Source organism: Tenebrio molitor, chromosome 6 (genome assembly GCF_963966145.1).
Source record: "Tenebrio molitor chromosome 6, icTenMoli1.1, whole genome shotgun sequence".
In the NCBI taxonomy this organism is placed as follows: domain Eukaryota; kingdom Metazoa; phylum Arthropoda; class Insecta; order Coleoptera; family Tenebrionidae; genus Tenebrio; species Tenebrio molitor.
In genome coordinates, this window is record NC_091051.1 from 2,583,312 (window position 1) to 2,600,350 (window position 17,039).

Below are 17,039 nucleotides of genomic sequence, written 5' to 3' on the forward strand. Positions count from 1 at the left end.
AACAAGAAGACGCTTAAATCCTCCAAGTGACGTGTGCCACTTTATTATTTGATAAGATTGGCGTACGCCTATCGATTAAAATAAAATGTTGTGAAAACTGGTCGATACATTTTTAATTTTTCACGACGATTTTGGACTTGCTCGAAAACCTGCAAAGTTTCTAATGCAGCAATGAGGTTAGTTAAATAAGACAGACTAATTACACGGCTCGTTTTCAGTGTTGAACGTCTGTTTTAAACACAGAGAGAGTTTAAAGCGTCTTTAATTTGGCCGTTCATGCAAACATGACGCCTATTTGATGGTTGGCGCGTGGCCAACACCTCTTCCAGCTTATTTCTGACGCATATGCATCGAGGACCTGGACTACAGGTAGTCGACGCTGCGGTGCAGCTGCCCCACGCGATCGCATCCTGAATGGAATCGAAGAGTTCGCGACGTGTGCCTCCGGATCGGGTTTAAGTATCAAGGTGGAAACTTGTTACGGAGTTCAAAGGGGGCAAAGCCTCTATTTACCTCTTTGATATTGCCACGTATCCGCGCCGGAATTACTGGCGTCTTAGCGCGTTCGCCTCCGTTTGGGGCCGGGATTTTTTCCAGAAACCGCAAACCCCACGGCCTGCACGGACGCACTAGGTGTTACACCTTCTCGCGATCGATCCGCAAAAAGCGATTTGATTCGGCACCACCTGCGGAAAATTAGATCATTTTCTTCTGTTTAGGATCCTGATAAAATATTCTCATTAGCGCCGGATCTCCCTACGTAACGTTTTAAATGCCGAAGTTGGCGAATAAAGAGGAGGAAGAGTGCTACAGCACTGTTACATTGATCAAGAGGGAATTTCATTACAAATATTAAGCCCGGCTTACGCGCTTTTAACGACAACCGTTCCTTAAAAATTTGTCAGATCTGAAGTTTTAACGCGCGACGATTGCCGCTTCCTCTCCGGAAAATGCGATTTGTAATTTAAGGATAGATCAACACATGACTCTCTCGACTTGATTCTTTCTAATATCGCATTCATAAATCACTGGAAGTGTTTTTCTTGTACGCAATATTTTACAACTCTTAAATATTTATTATGACTTTGTGATGTGCTGCCACCAGAATGTATGCCTACACCACGAATAATACATAACATTTCCATTTTTTCCACACATCAAAGTCGAGCAAGTCGCCGGATTTTTCCGGAAATTTGTTCGAAAATGTCTCCAATGGTGTGTTAAAACCGTCTAAATCACAACTTCTCTCGATTCGTTATGACAAAACTTTGACCAAAACTTCGTCGAATGTGCAAGATCGATCGACCGTGCGAGACGCGAAGAATGAAGAAACAACTCCGATGAAAAAATGAAGTATCGTTCCGGAGCAATTACTCTCAGACTGAGCCAATTAGTATCTTGACCAGTTTTGGGGCACTCTGCAACAATGACCTTTCGGGCAGTTGTCTTGCTCCGCTCACCTGAGCTTCCGGTTTGTGCAGATTTGTGACAACAGCGGTTCTTGTGGGGTGGGGTCGAGTGGAGCGATCGATGTGTTGGGGTCGAATTTTTCCATCGTTTATTTATTCTTCGGGGCCCATTAGAATTCTGGTCGACTTGCCTACAGTTAATATTGGCGAATATTGTGCAAAGTGGGTTAGGTGGAACGTATGAGGAAGTAGCGGTCGGTAAGTAGAGTCGCGTGCTTACCGTCGACCGGAACGGAGAATGTGACAGGGCAGGGGGCGAAGCCCCACAAATACGCATTAAGATGTGAAGATCGGGGTCGGCGAGGACGGTTCTTCTCCGGGGGTGAAGATCGGTGTCAAACGGGGGCTGATTGATGCGGCGGTTGGCGTGCACGCCACCAGGCCATTTTTCCACGCCGTGCACTCTCTACCAGCATATCTTTCTATTATAAATTGTTATATTAAAATTCAACAGCTCCACACAAACCGGTACTGGTTATTTTATAAGCGAAATGTCCGAAGTGGATGCGGTTACGAATCGCTAGCTGTTCACCGGAGCGGTCTCGTGAATAAGTAATTACGTTTGCGGATTATCATCTCAAATTAAACCGTGAAATTGATTTTAAATATGATCACACGGAATGCGCCATTGTTTCCGAAAACACGTTGACCCCCTCGACAAGTCGCATTTCGCGAAGACTGCCGCTTGTGTATTCACTTTTAATATTCACCGTCGGTTTGCTGCATCGATTCCCGAACTGCGGCCATTTATTTGGTGGTACACGGACTTCGAACAACACCGGAATTTGAATTAACCTGAAAAATAAACGGTTTTACTCTATTGCTATATCATTTTCACCGCCGGTTGCAAATTTTATTTTTATTCGCCCTTCGGATAAAATACCTGCCAATAACACCAAATAAATTAAATGCACTCCGATAAACTCGTTTTGTTGGGATTTAAGCGACGGAAACAGCGCCCCGAACGTGCCACTAATGGCCCGAAAAACGCAAAGTACCGATTTTAACACCCTCAACACAAAAAACTCTTCTCCGTTGCAGAATAAGAATCGATTGATCAAACGCAACCGCTCGAACTGTCGCAAAGTGAGGTTATGTCTTACGTTCGATTTGACACGTCAGCGATCAAAAAGTGAGGTTATAGTTTTAAAAATGCACAAATAACGCTCTTAATTCGTTATTTGCTTTTGTCAGCGCTGTCTGAAATTCCCAAAAAGCGAGTCCCGATCCCCCTCGACGCGTTTTTAATCCCGGCTTGACGGACGCGGCGCTGCCATTTAGGACCCCATTCATTCGGGCTGCGAGTCGGTGTGTCGGAGCAAGACGGTGAATGTTTCTTAATTTAGACAACAATTGATGTAACCGCAGGGCGTATAAACACAATGCACTTCTCAGTGGAAACATCTGGTTCCTCGAGGGGTGTGCACCTATTTACAAACCGGGGCCGCTCCGACAGGCCGAATTTTTCACTTGCTTCGTCGTAAAATGATTGTCCCCACGAATCGGTCTAGACTGACAAAAAATTCGCGGCCTCCACCTCCTAATCTCCGGTCGGGAGAGTCGGTCAGATGACAACCCCCAAGTTAATTTGCTTCCCTCGTAACGCTACACTCGGCCGGCTCACCCCAAAATGCCAATAGGGGTGAGTTTCATCGGTCTATTAGCGGATCCATATGGGCCGGATCGATACCGTCGACTTGCCTCTCGCAATTCTTAGATTAATTTCGTTTAGATTAAAACTTCAACTTGTCGAAAGTTTGCCGAGGGTTTTTCTCTCGGAGATTTGACGTTTTTATGTGTTTTTAGTCGACGAAAACAAAGGGATGTCTCTTTGTTCAGACCGAGCGAATTAATTCCACGATAAAACCGAATGAAAGTTGATGTTTATTTGTAAGTAATGCCGTTCCGTGACTCCAACGGATTAATGTTGCATTAATCCGTTCCCCCGACCAATGGGAATTCGCTTCCATATTGCACTCTCTCAAATTCAACCCAACAGATTTGTCAAAACATATCCACAATTTTTTCCGCTGTTGTCTTTCTTCTCCCGCAAATCGCTCTCTCGATCGCTCATGATCGATGTTTACTCAGTGCATTGTTTACCGTTTAAATAGGTTAACATCTTGACTAAAGCCGCTGTAATCGTCTGTGCTGCCACTATGTGCATTTCAGATAATCTAATGGTAATTTAACCACTCCGTAATGGTTATCTTGTGTACATGTGTCTCTCGGATGAAGCAATCAGATCGTTTCTTCTCTTCCCGATTCCACTTTTTCACTTATTCGCAACGGACGTGGACAACAACCCCCCTAAAAAATACACCATAACAAATTGTTTGCCGTGGATCGAGTGACAGATCCGAGGACCCCTAATGGATGCGCAAATAAATTAAATTCTAATTCGGGGCCCCTCACTACCTGTAACCCTTACCGGGACTCTAATAAACTTAGTGCAATCCATCAATTCAGCAAATGGCGATTTGCACCATGCCCCACATCTGCTCCTACCTCCAAGGTCAAATCTACTATCAGTAGATCATACTATACATGAAAATTTGAAATTATCAAATCTTGACAACTGTAGAACTGCAAACTACAAAAAGTGTCAACAAGAATCTTAATTACATATGTTTGAGTTCGGTGTACGCCTAAAACAAGTGACGTAGCAAGTTGAGTTGTGTGTACCTGAGTTGAGGTCTTGGAGCTTTTGAATTATTGGCACATCGATTGGCTTTGGTAATTGGTGCTTTCCTCATGCTTACATGCAACGTGGGTAATGATGGTGATTGATAAATCCCCAATAAAAAGCGAGATGAGAGAGTGGAAATAAATTTTAATGTGAATTATTGAGTCCGGGTTCTGGTCTATAATCTGCGGTGGTCATAAAATATGCACCACCCAAACAACAATCGGGAAATGCACGAACAGTGCAAGAAAACAATCAGCAGCTGTTCGTAGAGTTTACAAAAGCAAGCCCCAAGTCTGTCTCCCTCGAGTTATTTCGTCGAAAAATTGTGAAAGAACATAATTCGATCAACACTGATGCCAAAGTTAATTCATACAACTTTGCATCGAGGAGTAATCTATACTTCCGACTCGACTTGAATACTGAAAGTTAACAAATTCGGTTCACCCCTGCTGATATACAGCTTAATAAATTCATTCGAGGGGAGGTTCTCTCTTAAAATCCTTGCGGAGCGTCGCACACAACTCCCGAATTATATCCCAGTCTCTTTTGAGAATTTTCTTTGAGTCGTAGCGACTTCGGCCATTAATTCTAATAACAGCGAGAGGCGATCGAATTCGCGGTGCCGTGTGGGAAGCGGTTCGAGTTTGTTGAATCGCGCCGACCAACAACAGGTCTCGTTACCTGAAATTTACCGTCGAGAAACATGACTAAAGTACACAAAGACGAATCGAATCGTCCCCAAGTTTCCACCCCAGTTGCAATAAATACAGCGAGTCTGGGGTGCGCCAATACGAAGACGAAACAATTTAGAGGGTGGCCGGTCCGAATCTGGTGCAATAAAGACGATCCGATATTTATTAATTGGATGATCGGCAAGTGTCGCCTTTAATTCTGGTAAAAACGAGGCGAGGGTGCCCCGAGAGGACAATAACCGAGGGGTGCATGAACCGGTCGACCCCCAGCTTTCACCTGTGGTTGCTGATACACAGCAACAGCTGTCGTCTGTGTTGTTTTTATTTTTATTTTAATACGGATCTAATACCTCCACATGTTGAGCCGACGGTCGCGTAAAACACCATCGGGAGCGGATCTCGTGTCGGGGGCGGCGAATCGATCGGACAACGGAAAATCTCATTTCTGAGCCAATTATTCTGCAATTTAACTTGACGCAAGTTGAGACATTCCTCACGGTTAACTCCGAGGTACGGGAGTGCACCGATGGAGATTTCTCGTCAAGGAAGTGCAAGTCGGAGCGACAAACCGCACTAGACTTGGCGTACACACGTGGAAGGGTGACTGACACCTGGAACGACGGGTTCTTCCACGGCCGAGGGTAATTCGGAGGAGCTGGAGGAAGCAACAAGGTAAACGAATTGCGGAGCTATTTTTAACGATTCTGACCAATACCACTGAAAAACAGCCAAATTTATATCTCGAAGACGGAAATATCCACATTCTTATGGAGTGGTACGGTTCTGTAAACAGGCTTACTCGAAACATCGAGAGTGTAGCATTTGAAGTCGGTCATAAAATACATTCCAGATTTTAAAAATGTTTCAATTAATTATTCACGTCAACAAATATTTATTTAAATCTCTCGTGTGCCTAACAACAGGCTTGTTTTGTTAAAAAAAAAGTAAAAAGTAGCAATTTTCTTTATTTCAGTTGGAAAATAGTTCTCATAGTTGCGATTCCATCAATCTGAGGAACTTTTTAGTGAAAATTCTTGTAAATTCAAGTGTTGACAATGCCATACACAAAAAAACCTCTTGAATCAAATAATCTGACAAGGAAGAAAATAAAAAATTTGGTTTAGGGACATCTTGACATTTCCAAAAACTGGATTATTACAGAATTAATTTTAAATCTCACCTATGCTCCAAAGTGTGTAGATAACGCAGCAGCAGTCTTATTTTCTTGGCTCCTATACCAAAGTAAACAACACTGACCTTGCGGATTTGTTTATGTTGATAAATTTGTATTTTTGTTTGTTTATCCGAAAATTTTAAATTTCGCGCGCAATAAAACGGCCGTTTGTCGTACTGTCACTGGATGACAGCTGTCAAATGTCAATTTATTAGTCGTTGTAAACAGGAATTTGGTGAAATGACTCAATGTATTGACAAAATGAAACATTAAAAGAAAAACAAATTGTTACTTTAGTTCGAAAATAATTTTCATAGATAAGATTATTTATTCTCGATTCCACTTGCTCCAAGAATATTTGAGTATTGATTGTTAGAAAATTTAAAGGAGAATTAGACAGACACCTTGGACCAAGATTTAAGAAAATCCAGATTGTTTTATAATTGTTTGAATACCTTCAAATTGACATAAAATCTTTAAATCCTACCTGTGCTGCCAGATAACGCAACAACAATCTTATTTTCCTAGATCCTGTAGCAAGGTAAGCGAAGCTGTCCTCGCAGATTTGTTTGTTTTGATAAAGATTTGGTGAAATTTGTTTATTTAGATAAATTCAAATATCGCGCGCAATAGCACAATACAACTTGTCAACTCGTGACAGCCCTCAAATGTCAAGTCGTGTCAGAATTTTGAAAAAATGGCATAATCTGAGGTATATTTCGTGTATTACAAATATGGTGAGAATGCACCTTTCCGCTTTCTCAGTAGAAAAGTTACTAACTGTTTGATAAATGACAGTAATGACACGAGCCAGAGCGACTGGCCTCCGCTTCTAACGTTAAAATGATACGCTTTTGGTCAAAATTTGTTTATTGTTAATTAATTCCCATCTACATCAAACGTGTGTGTTCAGCCAATCAGAGCGCTTGCTTTCGCATCCAATCAAAAATGTTTATAGCGATAAAAACGTCCTACTACTCTGTCATCTATCAAAAGTGATTAAGTAATTGCATGCTACTCAGATTTTCAAACTGTTTTTAATAATTGTGTTTTTAGTAATTGTATCATAAATAATTGTATTCTGGAATTAATCTTGCCAAAAGTAACACGACCTAATTTTTTATCTGATAAATTTTTTCAATTTTCTCTTAAACATTTTTGCTTTAGACAATTTTATTCGTTGATATTTGGGCATTTTTATTTAAAGTTTAAAACCTCGAGCTAAATCTCTCGGGCCTAACCAAAATAAAAATGACCAAATTCAACTCGTAAAATTGTCAAAGCAAAAAGTTCTCGTAAAATTTAAAAAATTTTCAAATAAAAAAATTAGGTCTTGTTATTTTACCTTCGATAAATTCTAGGGAAAAAACCGTTTGACTTTTAATGATTGAGACAAATTTAGTGGATTTTCACTCCCGAATAATTGGTACACCTACTCATTTGTGAAAGAGTTGTCTGTTGATTCGCTTTCTAAGTTAAGATCTAGTTAAAATTTGTTTATTTTGACTTTTGAACTGTCATATCTGAATTTGAGAGTCAAATGTACCAACATAAAATCGTAAATGTGTTGCCAACCGAACAAAAATTATTTTCAATCATTAAAAGTCACCTGGTACAAATTAATTGTTATTTTCATATTAGACAACATGGTTGGCAACCATAACAAAACAAAACACTAGATGAGGGTTTAGCCAGGGTTGCCAAACTAAAATCAGTATAAATTTCCCTTTGAATTTCGGAAAAAATATATTTCATCAGATTTAAGCATTTTTTGGCCTGGTCTGCTATAAACACCGCGTATAAAAATTTCCAAAAATTAGCGAGTTTTTCAAGGATCCCAAATCGTGACGAACACTTTAGCTCTCACCTGTGCTCCCAGGATGTTTACACAACATACAACTCAGTCTATTTTCCCGACTCCTGTGCAAAAGTAAACACCATTCTCGTGGATTTGTTTGTTTTGATAAAAATTTGGTGTGTTTATTTGTGAAAATTCAAATTTCGCGCGTAGTGCAACAATGTCATTTGTCTTGTCCCAACTGTCACGTTTTGACGTCTGCCAAACGTCAAGTCGTTCAGAAATGGGGTCATCGCCTGCGTTTATCATCATCGTTTACAAACAGGAGCCGGTGCATATTAGAAACTTGTGCAACGAAACAATTACGAAATGATCCAGATCTCAGCCAGACCGGCGGTAACTTTTATTTTGGCGAAAACATTTGCTTCCAACGTGATGAAAAACTGTATTCAGAGTGTCAACTCCCGTGGGACATTCCATATCTGACATTTGACGGAAGACACACAAACAATTCGCTTAGTTGTTAGGAGGATGTGTCCCGGCAAGTACTTTTCGATTCACAATGATGCAATGAGTTTTAGGGGTTCCGGCGCAATTGCGGCGACCATCGGAGCAATTCCCGGTCCGATTTGATTAAATCCCCCGAACATGATTGTTTTATAATGAAATTTACGACCTGCCAAAAACTTTTCCTCTGCATATCGTAAAAATAACTCGCCGGTTCCACATCCCCCGATGATTTATCGGGGCTTACTTTCACTTACCATTTTCCATTTCCCGCTTTATATTTCAGCAATCGTAATCGAGTCAAGGTGGCAGCGGCGATATTACGAAAGAATCTCGATTTTGTGTATTTAACTCCGAATTGGATTAGTCGAGGGGCGGCCGTCTTTAATTATTCGCTCTCCGGGCCTTCTCCGCGTGCAGGAAGTCGCTTTCGGCCGCCCCCACATGTCCGACGCGGTCGTGATCCTGTTATTACACACATGCTTTCATGTCGATCGCTCATTAACTCGCCGGTGATGGCCTTTTGCAGAATGCCATCGATCCTGCAGTGTCGCCCGCTGCACCGAATCATGGACTTCTAATTATAAACGAAATTACCAATAATCAATTTTAACTTTGGCGTAAAACGGGGGCCAACTTATCACGAACGATCTTCTGCATTCACATAACGGTGGGTTCCAACTCCCAAGTTTACTACGGAGTGGTGTCTTCGTCGCCCCCTCGCTCGGACTCGGCCTCTCTTCGTCTGAAGTAATATCTGGCGTAGTTTCGTCCGTCTCTGTTGGCACCGTTGGACAGGACCGGTGCGTTCCCTCTAACAATTACGGAGAATGTCGGCCGTAAAGCCGCCTCCATAAGAGCCGGTGTCGCCCGCGCCCTTTATCTCTGTAGGCCGATAATTTGTAATGTCAGATCTGTTGTTAGGTGGCTCGTTTTTAGTTTATCAGCGAATTCTTGAATCACCAGATAAACAGAATCGACCGCACTATTGAAAACTGCCGGACCAAGTGTGTCACAAAATGGTCTAATTAATAAGAAAGTAAAACGGCGCCATTAAATCCACGCAATTAAGTGTTACTTGTGGTTTATTAATTTAATAACGTACCTAGTCCTGCGCGCTCCCCTAATTGGTATAAAACACTAAAATTACGGAGCAATGAAGGCATGACCGTGTAATTTATTTGTTCCCTGGACTGTTCTCGATTCTACCATTTCGGGGGCGTCTCGACGCCCCCGCCGTCACTAATTGCAATATTTACCGAAATCAGTTTTTAACGATACAAATAGCACGGCTAAATTGATGAAAGTGTGACAATTGTAGAGTTGCAGTTGTGACATGTGCGGCTGCTGGGGGCGGAACTTTGCCGATTTTTACACAAACAACTAAATTCTTCCTCGACGGGGATTTATGAGTTGTGCCCTGTTGGATTCGGTGGTCGGGGTCCAGGTATTTATTAACTCGCAGCTCAGACCGCTCTATCTATCGATTCATCCACACTTTCCATTACTTTTCCCCACGCTAATTGTTTATTGTTCCGACGAGTCAATTAAAACTAATGTAAAAACGTGTGGTGGTGTCGGTGAAAATAGGACTGGTCGTTGAACACATTTTAAAAGGTCGCGTTGACTTTCGAAAATGTAAAAACGTCCACGGTTGTCGTGGATGGAAATTTCAGGTAGTCTCAAGCTTATTTGAATAATTTTACAAAGTTTGAACAGCATTTGTGGGCCTGTCCTGTTCGTGAGTGGCAGACTAGCCGCCATTCAATTTTTTTCGAACGACTTCTTCACTCGACGCCTTAACAGGCCGAAACACAAAGCGTTTTAAATTAACAACGAAAAATCCATTGTGGACGAAACTGGACGGCTTAACCTATTGACCTTGTGGATTTTACGACAAACTTTCGGCTGGGTCAAAAGCGAATTGCCGAAACTGTAAATAAGTAATTTTATGCAGAAAGCTGGACGCCGAAGAAATCAAGAGGTTTTAATTAATTTGGAAACGATTTGCCACACCTGCATCTCGTTTTTGTAATTATTTTGATTTTTTATTTGTTCGTTTGAAAGAAATTCAAATGTGGCGCGCGACAGAATGATGCCAATTGACGGTACCGTCACTCAGTGACAGCTGTCAAGTAAATATCGTAGCGATCAGTTGGAAAATTAACTGTTTGGCGTCATTGCGATGTTGTTAGACTTGGAAATAAAAAAACAAGGTGTTTGTTATGTTCTCTAACTCCCATATCAACTTTGTTGGTTAGTAATTCGAGGAAGAGAGAGAGGAAGAAAATTAAAAATCTGAACACCTTGTATACAAATTTCCAAAAATAAAATGGTTTCAGAACATCTTCAAATCGATTGAAGGTCACCTATATTATAAAAAATCTTATTTTTCTAAATCTTGTGTCAACGTAAACAAAGCTGTGTTATTTGTTTATTTAAGATAGATTTAAATTTCGCGCGTAATAAAATGTAAAACGTGTTTGACGTAATTGTCATTCGATGACAAATGTGAAATGTCAAGTCGTTTAAAAATGGCAATTAATTTGGAATAAATGCATAACTAAACTGCATAATTACCAGTTCATTAGAGCCAGGAATTTTCTAATACAATTTTCGGTGTCTACTTTGTCAAAACAACTTCATAAACATTTTACCAATTTGTAGTTTAGCAATTCGAAGAGAAAGATGACCAACAAGCTGGTCTGCCAACATTGTGTATTCAAATTTCCCAAAATTAGATTGTTTCAGAATTGTTGAAATATCCGCAAATTGACATAAACACTCGAGATCTCGCGAATATACAGACAACTGAGCAACAGTTATTTCTTGACTTTTGTACCAGTTTAAACAACACCGACCTCGTGAGTTTTCATAAAAATGTTGTCTGTTTATTCCAAAAAATTCAAATTGCCGCCTAATCAAATAGTTGAATTTGACGCGACTGTCACTGTGTGACAGTTGTCAAAAGTCATTTAAAACTGGCATGTTTATTATTATCGTAAGCAGAGAGAATTTGAACTAGTGTGGAAGATTAAGCCAAATCTGGTTTAGTTTTGTATCGCCGAGTAGAAACATTTTGGAATAAATTGATTCTATGTTTGGTTTGCAAATATGTAATTCTTGTAATCGCGATTTCTTTTGTAGTAGTAATGGATTCCGAGAAGATCTAAAAAGTGATGTGTTTACGGTGTGACATAAAACTGTCAAAATTTGGTGGATTCAGAGAAAAAATGAAATGTTTAAATTAGACAGTTTCAGAACTGATTAGATCCACACCAGCTCTTTAATCTCACCTGGGGTGTCAGCAGAACGTGCAGATAACAGTTTGACTTTCCCGACTCGTGCACCAACATAAACACCGTCCTTGTGGATTTGTTTGTGTTGATAAGAATTTGTTTGTTTAAGAGAGATTTAAATTTCGCGCGCACAAAACATCGAAATTGACGTGCGAGTGACAGTCGTCAAACGTCAAGTCGCCGCAAAAGGGGTGAAAGAGAAGTCGGTGCATTTCATTAGAGAAGTTGCTCCCAAGAAATAATTATGAAATAGTCGGGGCCCGCGATTTTTAGGAAGCCGCAAGAACGTCGAGTAATTTATACTCGGTTGAGACGTACGAATTCGCGGAAGTAATCTTGGGGAAAAATTCCGTCTGTTTGTTCCAGTGCGATGAAAAACCGTTTCCGAGTGGATCTTGCAGGTCGACACTTTGACGGAAGTCGAGAGCGGTCGCCTAATAGTGGGGTGTTCAGATGCAAACGAGCGCCTCGGCAAGTAATTGTTTATTTTAATACCGCGTGAAGCGATAAAGTCTCTGAAAAATCAGTTTTGATAAAAGTGTTAATTCTATTTTAGGGCGGCGACCTTAAACTGGCCACGGTTGACATTTGCACGAGTCCCGTTATAAATGCAGAATTAAAGTGAGCGACGAATTTTCTCGTAGATAAAAAAAGCAATTCCGGGGCGATATGATCCATCAAGTGACGCCCACAGTTCGGATCACGTGACGGTCGTGACGTCAGAGGGTTAGTATTTTTCCCGTGAAAACGTGCGATTATTTCGAAATCTGGAGGCGCGGGGGTGTTTTCGTTTAATCGGTGCAATTAATGGTGACGATTGCCGACACGGACAAGAGGAAAAACGCGCGTGTGCGTTACAGTAACCCGAATAAGAGGAGCGAGACCGTAAAAACGCACTGATGAGGCGAGCGAGCTAATTAGACGTGCACACATCTTTTACGTGGCGTGACGTCACCGATAGTGATGCCAATTAGCGGGAGAGCAGGAGGGGATCGATTGTCTCGGGTGGTGAAAAAATTTTCCGTCGCCGAAACATAATAATCTGTCTAAAAATCTGTCTGAAACGGCGAGTTTTCCACTTAATACTGTTGAAAAGGAGTAAAAGATTGATTCGAGATGTGCGAGCGCCTTCAGGAACGTCCACGTGCCCCCAAATTGGTGCTCAAACTTGCCTTCCACCACACGTCTCTCCGCGGAAGGCAGTTTCGATGGCGGCAAAGTTTTCCGCAGCGGTGCGGCCCCATGGCGGCGCGGCCCTGGCTCTATATCGCACTCCCTGCGAGCTGGAAAGCTGTCGGAATGGTGCGCGCAAGGCAGTACTATCCAAGTCGTCGACGGTGGGACATCGTACTATCGCGGTACAAGTCGAGTGCGCCCAACTTTTCTGTGTCAACCTCTTCGGAGTTTCGCGACCACCTTGACATCTTTGATGTAGTGCGTCGGGGGGGAGTTTTTTTTTCGTTAGTTTTTTTGTTTTGGGTGCCCCCCGGTGTCGCCAGTTCGACGATGTTCGACCGCATCGGTCGGTGGTTGCTCGACTGACCGCCCCCAAACCCGGATTAACGCCGCATCCCCATCAAGGTACGCTTTCCCCGCGCGCTTTTCCGACTTGGAAGTGTGGCCACTTGGGTTGCGCAAGCAAATATGTATTTCTTTGTGTGCATGTGTGTGAAACGCGATTCGATATGTCGATTACAGATAACAAGGTCGTTTACATTCTATTCGAAAACTGATTTCTTTAATGGGTTTTGTTCGCGCCTCCGTACGCCGAAAACATCCGCTGCACGGTTTTCCGCCCGAAAGGAAATTCCCGTCGCTTTTCGACTAATCGCACCTCTTGCGTCACCCGACTTTGCCACTCTGTTTGTTTCGTGATCGATGGGATTTTTCGCGGCGCGCCAACGCGATTATTACGCGCGAGGCTCGGCCCCACACTGCAACTTTGAGGATTGAGCCGTCAGAGGTGAGCTCGACCAGCTGAGCAACGCCGTTAAGCGTTAACTGAATAATTACGCTGACCTCTATCGGTTCCGTTTACTACACCGAAAATCTACTCCAACAGGACACCACGTCCTGGAAGACGTCCGTCCCTCCATTATTATTATTTGTAAACAATAATTCAACCGATAAGAATTCCGCCTGACTAATGTGTGTGTAAGCTATTGTTTTAATTTCGTCAAGTTGGCAGCGTTCCAAAGCAATAATGTCAGGCAGAAGTTCAACTTTCATGCAGAACAAATTAGTGGGTTTTCTCCTCTTTAAATATTCAGAAAGTTCTCAACGAAATTGGAGATTTTCGTCTGTTATGTCTTCCTCGTTTCCAGTACTTTTGCTCTTTTTACATAATAAATAGGGACGTCGATTTGTTTATCGGGGCGCCCTCTCGACGATCTGTCAAAAAGTGGATCGGATCCTGGATAAAGAAGTTTATTCTGCGCTTATCTCTGGAGTGTCTTAAAAATGTGAAACAACCGAAACTTTATGTCGTATGTAAACACGTGCACCGAAGAGGGAGCGTCATGTGAGACGCGGGGTTCAACAGACTTGGGGTGCCACCACCATCACCCCTATCGACCCGGCCGAAATCGTAACAAATTATTTTTCCAAAATCAATTCGTCCGTCTTTATCGGTCCTGTTGTGCCGGCTTGGACAACCTCCAAATGGCCTCTTCGAAATAATTACCTCCCTTTTATTCCCGATCGTCGTATTTATAGTCCGAGGTCCTTATCTCGGACAGATTCCGCGATATCTCAGTCAGCTTGGAGACACCGTTATCACGTCCGCGACCTTGGTCTGATAACAGTTGTTTTGGACCGCAAATTTCCCGGCCAATTCTGACCGAGATTGCCGTTTTTAACACCTCCACGGGAACTCCCCGAGCCTTCACTTCGGGGGGCCCCGTCCCTTCCGGATTGATGACGGAAACAATGCTGCAATCTTGACACTTCTCGCGATTAGAGCCGGTCCGGTGGAACTCGACAGTGAGTTCCTTGAGGTCGGTAACTGTTGGTTGCGTTTTACCATAAATTTTACCATACATGCTGCCGCCGTTTACACTGTAAATTATACGGGAGACCTGTTGTTGGGAGCGGGAGCGTCCTGGCCGTTAACGAGCGGGAAGAGCGGCGGTTTTCCAGTGTGGCGTCGTCACGTGATCGCACCCGGACTTTTTTTTTCCTCGCCTTCTGAATTTCCATTTTTGTCTCGCTCGACTGAAAATCGAGTTATAGTTGCGAAAACTGAACTTAATTCGATAACATTTGCTTTTGTTCTTGGGAGTCGCAGACAAATTGGACTCGGAGTGACGTTCACTTGGTGCATCTGGCATCGAGTTTTTCACATTCAATCGAAGGATTTTCTCGGTCAGATTTGTGAAGTGCCAACAGTCCTGTCGGGGCAACCCCGTCGACCACATTTTTTTAAGTGACTCTGTTTTATTTTTAAAGTTTCTTTAACCCGACTTCTAGGAATTAATGCACTTCGGCCAACTTTTCAGTCATGATTTAATTTTAAATACTGTTGTTAATTAAACTCGTTTGCAAGTTAAACCGCAATTATTTTCCCGTATCCCACAGTGTAGGTTTTTTTGTATCGTACACTCGGCTCAACTTCGAATGTCACAGTATTGACACATAGTTGCTGTTAGGTGTTCGTACACTCCGTATAAATCGACGACCCGAGTTGTGTCATAATAATATTTTACGAGATTTTCTTGAAAAGGTTATTTTTAAATTGAATATTTTGGTAGGAGTGGCTTATTTTCCTTTGGACTATTTTAAAATGCGGTGCATCGCACTTGTTAAACACAAAAGTGCAACACACCAGTAGAGCTTCCGTTTCTTAAGTTTGCCAATTAAGTTACAACGCTGTTAGCAGTTTTTTTTACAAAGTATAGTGTCCATAAAAATGCTTAAAAAGCGAAATTTTTTGACACAGTAAAACTGACAACAATGCACTAGACATTGTCGTTGATTATAACCTCAAAAAAAACTTTACCTAATTCAACAGACAGCTCTACTACCAAATTAAATGCAAAATTTCTATGGCCTCCCATTATTCCAAAACAATGTGAATGCATTTTCTAAAAGTCTAAAAATATGTACATATTTCAAAATTTAGATTTTTCACGACGAAACTTTCAAACTCCTTTAAGATCTCTGTATTTTCATTTTGTGACCTCCTAGATATAAGAATTATCTGTCATGCACACGTGTGGACCATAAATTTTCAATGGAATTCAGATCTGGTGATTCAGCAAGCTAACGTAAATTTTTTGTTACAACAAAAGGAAACAAATCAATTTGTGATACGGCTGATAACTGAAATCAGTAAAAGAAATCTAAAGTTTTTGAAATCTTCAAAGAATTTAATTGTTTTCAAAACTGTACGTACTGCTGACAATATATGTATTTTTATTTTTTACGTAATAAAATTAATTACACCGAAACATTTCCAATTAAAAACAGATAAAATCTCTAAACTGCCAAACACGAAATAATAATTTTTGTTGCGGCATTTTTTAAATGTAGATAAATATAAATTTGTCAAGTAGTGAATAAAAAGACGTATTAAGAGTGATTATGCAGCATAACATTTTTTTGACTGACTGGGAGTAAATTTATGAAAATAAAATCATCCCACCAAATATCACGCATGCTAAAGATATTGGCAAATCAAAGTGTAATCATTGTAGCAGCCGTTATCAACCTGTAACAAATAAACCTGCACTGCCGCTTTTTAGTCTCAATTTATTCTCATTAGATTCGCACCACGTCTCACCTGTTGACCCATTTTAAACAGCTTTGATAGTACTCCCAAATGCTTCCTTCGATTTTATCTCCACCGATAATCAAACATCCACCGCAGCTAATGAGTACACATTTCACCAAAGCTCATTAAAAGGTTTATTCATTTTTAGTGTGTCAAAAACTCTTGCGAAATTCTTTGCAGCAACAAAATAACAAACAAAGACCGAACAATTTCACGTATTATCTTTCCGACCTGTATCTGTGACGTTTGCGGCCGAGCCGAGTGTACAAATAGGAGTGAGTAATTGACACGTGACTCAAAACAATCTGGTTCCGCATTCGAATTTGTAAAATCCGTCGCCTTGTTTGTTGTTTCGATCGGCGAATTGTGACGAAAAGTAAATAGTTTTTGTCGGTCGGGGTGAGCTGTCGAAGGCAATTCTGGAAAATGCGAAGGAAGCGTCTTAAGTCGCCAAATTGGACGTCGCAAGTCGTCCGTGAATTTTTAATGATAAGATAATGGGAAAGGGCGCACAGTCGGACCGCGGGTTTTGTACACTCGGCGCATTTCTTCCTCGGAGTATCAATTTTGCGCGTAATAGTCCTTGAATTATGTCACGTTTCGCCGTAGCCCATCACCATTTTGCACTCTACGTGTTTCA

General features: G+C 41.5%; 1 protein-coding gene across 2 annotated transcripts in view; it reads left to right on the plus strand.

Moving 5' to 3' along the window:
• The first annotated feature begins 12,928 nt into the window (after positions 1 to 12,928).
• Positions 12,929 to 17,039, plus strand: part of LOC138133863 (uncharacterized) — a 77,441-nt gene continuing 73,330 nt past the window's right edge. For both annotated transcript variants that reach the window (XM_069051853.1, XM_069051854.1), the window contains exon 1: positions 12,929 to 13,209. The gene's annotated coding sequence lies outside the window, so the exon portion shown is untranslated. The remainder of the gene's footprint in view (positions 13,210 to 17,039) is intronic.